Genomic DNA, 4174 nt, shown 5'->3' on the forward strand with positions numbered 1-4174 from the left:
TTGAGTATTGGGATATACTTGAATGTCAGGGGGAGGGAAGGAGGGAGGGCAAAGTGAATCAGAGGGGTGTCTGCGGGGAGAGAGGTTACTCAACAAAACAAATAAACCATTTGTTTGCTTTTTTGTTCTCTCTTTATTATTTATATACTAGTGCTAAATTAATTTAAACACTGATGATGAATATTATTAGTTTAAAATTGTTGTTATTATTGTCATGGAAATTCTTACACAAGGACACTCAGTCAATCTTAAATTAATCATTGTTTATTGTCAGTGTGCTGGAGAGGTTCCAACCAACTCAATGCACCATAGTACACATGTCAATCAGGAGCTCTGCCTGGGCAAACCCAGCAGTTGTCGTATATACGACTGTACACAGACAAATTATATTTGCATGTTTTAGCACAATTAATTATTACCGTTTTGTTTCTTTCATGTGACGACCAATACCTCAAGAGGCTTCTTTCTCTCTAAGCTGAGACCTTGAAACTGAGATATCTTTTGTTCGTTCTCAAACCATGGTCTGGGCGTACTGCCAAATTGCAGCTACTGATAGTGAGAATTTGTACAGTCAGTGACTTGCATGAACACAGAAATTGGTTATTAGAACAGCACATGAATAGAAGACCAAAATTTGTTTTAAGAAAAGCACAAACATTAAAATTCCCATTACATTATTATTATTATTGCGTGTGTTTGTGTCTGTGTGTGCGCACATGTACACTTTTGTGTTTATGTGTCTGGAAGTTTGTGTTCTATTGTTTCTCAGTTTCAGGCTACGCACCTATTCGTTGTGTGTGATTTCCCTCTTAGTTATATGTTTGATCATTTCAGTTTGGTTAAATGCTCTGGAGTTGAGAATAAGGCAAATCTTCACAGACAAATGTGCAGGTCATTTTTTACATTCCAAGCCACATTTTGAGAGAGTAACATTCATAACAGGTCATTCAGCCTGACATGGAAACAGATAAATCAACAGAATGTTCGGTAGGTCAAATTTGAATTGCCAGGCATTTTTTAATATGTATTTGTTGACTAATGGAGAAATCTGACATATCATTTCACTCAGGGCTCTATTCAATCCGTAGCGCTGAAGATCTGCTTTATAGCACGACTGACAATTAACGGCAAAGTTCCCGCGGTTGCGGAGACTGCATTCACAATAAACACTGCATATGTGAGATCAATCGGAAATGAACGCAACATTCTTACGTGGATCTTCTGTGATATTTAAGCAATACAGAATCCAACTCAGAATCTGTTAGCTCTTCATGGGCAGATACGAGAGAGGATAATATCTATCATGTTCTTTATGATGATGGGGGGAGGGTGGAGGGCATGGGGAAGGTGGTGGCCAAGGGTCATCTCCCAGGCATCTATCAGCAAGATATCCAGACCCCTGAACATGGCCCTGAGCACCCCGTCCAGCTGCAATGAGTACCAGTCACTATTGTACAGGCTCACCTCTGGGTCCAGGGCCTGGAGGTTGGCTGAACGCAACACCACCATGGTCCCCGGAGCCCGGTCCAGAAGCCGCACCATCGCCCGCCGAATGTGGCGTAGTCGGCGAATGTAGACTTGCACAGGGAACGTGCTGAAATGGGACCATATGCTAATAAACACCACAGTGTTCGACCCACCAGTCAGGCCATCCAGTTCGTTAGCTACATAGCGCATCTCACTGGCAATGACATTGGTGAAGCGGATTGGAGGACCGTGACAACGGTACCTCAGAAGGATATTATGGGTGCTGTCCACCGCCATGTTGGGCCCCACATTCTTATGACTGTGAAGGTTAAACTGCTTCAGCTCTGTGACAACAGTGGAGGGTTGGGAGTTGGAAAGACAGAAGAGAGAGTTAGAAAGCACTTGAGGCAGCAGAGAGTGAGAGACGTCACATTACTTGCAGACAGCACTCACCTGGTAATAAGTCGTTGAGGTACTCAAACCACTGTCTGGCAGTAGAGTCTCCGTACATGTACACCACCTTGCCCTTCAGACACTGAGTAATGGCAGACGAGTCGTTAAACTGCCGTATTACATCACCAGTCAGCGCTCGCCATGACCCTTGGAAGTAATACCCGGAAGGAGTGATTCTGGTAGGTTCCATCTTCATGCTGCTTCTCTCCATGTCTGCTTTGTCTGAAAGAGGAACACAAGCATGATGCACCAGCTAGCATCATCACTTTGCAAGTACACAACACAATGGAAACAAAGGTGCTGGCGCTTCCCTGCCTTACATTACTGTAGATGCAGTAGTGGGATGGAATACTATCCTGCACACGCAGAACCTCTCCAGGGTTGAAGTATACAGCCACGTGGCAGTTAATAGCAGCTAGCTGGATAGCAGGTAGGCTGGCAAGGAAGTACAAAACCAATAAACACACAGTTTTACTGTAGCATCTCCTTGCTCGCCTACCTTTTTTCTCAGGCAGCACAGTGACACTGTCAGACCCTGAAGGATGAATGTGAACTTTGATGTTTACACCACTGAGAAAAAAATAAATAAATACACAGCAGTTAATTTTAAATAAACACTGCAACAAGCAATCTGATACATCGGAAACAAAGTCTGTGATTAAATGAGACACACTTTTACACTCATTCACTCACGTACGGTACACCTTACTAACCTCTGAAAGAGCAATGCCTCTTTGTTGGTGAGCAGACCTTTCACATAGCCTCCCTTTGCATGGTTGATCCGTGTGTCACAACTCAGCAGTTTGGGCTTGTAGCAGTACCAGGGCTCCTCCGTGTGGGCGTCTGTGTAATTGCACAGCGGCTTCTGGCTTGTTGGCAGACACAAGTTACATACAGTTGTCTGGGACAGTTTTCCAGAGCGGAAGAGACTCTTAAAGAAAACCCGGTCGGGCCGTTCCTCTCGTAACCGTCGTAGAACATGTACTGCCTCACTTGGATGGACCAGTGTCATCTCCACCTGTGCAGAACCTTGCCATAGTAATGGGAACATGGCAGAGTAGGTCCCATTCCTGTGGTCCAGCACCTGTCCTGCTACGCCTGCCTCCAATTTAGAGGAGTGCAGTCGGGCCAGCAAGAAGTCTCCACCATGGCTCTTGGGATGCCCCTGAAAATCGTACATCTGGACAAAAGCCTCCAGCTGGTCTCCCACATACCACTCACTCCTGCCCCTTGCTGGCAGGATCACAAAAAAGCTGTGTGCAGGATCACTGGTGTGGTCCAGGGACACACTCTCAGAATGGTGCATAGGCTCTGGCCAGGCGATAGACTCCAGGAGGTAACGCTCTTCCAGAGCCTCCTCGGCTGAGGGCTCCTGGCCCAGGAGGCCACAGTAGTTATGGTTGCGGTCCAGAGGAAAAGGGGCCTTGGAAAAGAAAGCTGTGTGGATGCTGCTCTGGAGCTGGTATAATGTTGACACTGTTTGGCAGTTCATATTCTGCTAAGGAGAAACGTAAAGGTCACTAACAGGCATGCTGCATAAAGTGCAACTTTTGCAGAGCGTGCAACGCTCCCATTAATTTGAATGAAAACTGGGCGTAAACAGCACGGCTCGGCGAGAGGTAAAGGAGGTAGATGGTGATGGAAGCAATGTGAGAAGAATATTATTATAATTTTGTATTTTTATTTAACTAGGCAAGTCAGTTAATAACAAATTCTTATTTACAATGACGGCCTACCCGGACGACGCTGGTCCTATTGTGCGCCGCCCTATGGGACTCCCAATCACAGCCGGATGTGATACAGCCTGGATTCAAACCAGGGAATGTAGTCATGCCTCTTGCACTGAGATGCTGTGCCTTAGACTGCTGCTCCACTCGGGAGCAATAAAGGAGGTTGGACTTGTTATGAGTGCAGATGGCTTCCCTTACCTCCAGAACGTTGATGTTGTTTAACAGGAAAAATATGCCTGACAGGGCCAGCAGGAAGAAGACACAGATATATTTGGACAGGCTCCGCCACATGGTGCTGTCCTCTGTCAATTCCCCTGATGTTGACACAAAAAAAGCTGTTAACAATTCGGCAATGTGCAGAAGTAGAGCAGAACTAGAAAATATGCTAACAGTCTTGTGGAGCACAGAGTACCTTGGGTTCAATTCCTGTTCAGTTACAATTGGGCTGCTAAAGTTGGATAGTAATATATACACACACACACATACACACACACACACACAAACACACACTACCAGTCAAAAGT

The 4174-nt window shown here is 45.5% G+C and overlaps 1 pseudogene; it reads right to left on the reverse strand.

Annotated features, from left to right (window-relative positions):
• Positions 1 to 1251: 1251 nt before the first annotated feature.
• LOC135506443 (NXPE family member 3-like) lies at positions 1252 to 3941 on the reverse strand (annotated as a pseudogene).
• Between the last annotated feature and the right edge of the window lie 233 nt (positions 3942 to 4174).

The sequence above is a fragment of the Oncorhynchus masou genome, chromosome 20 (assembly GCF_036934945.1).
Source record: "Oncorhynchus masou masou isolate Uvic2021 chromosome 20, UVic_Omas_1.1, whole genome shotgun sequence".
Classification (NCBI taxonomy): Eukaryota; Metazoa; Chordata; class Actinopteri; order Salmoniformes; family Salmonidae; genus Oncorhynchus; species Oncorhynchus masou.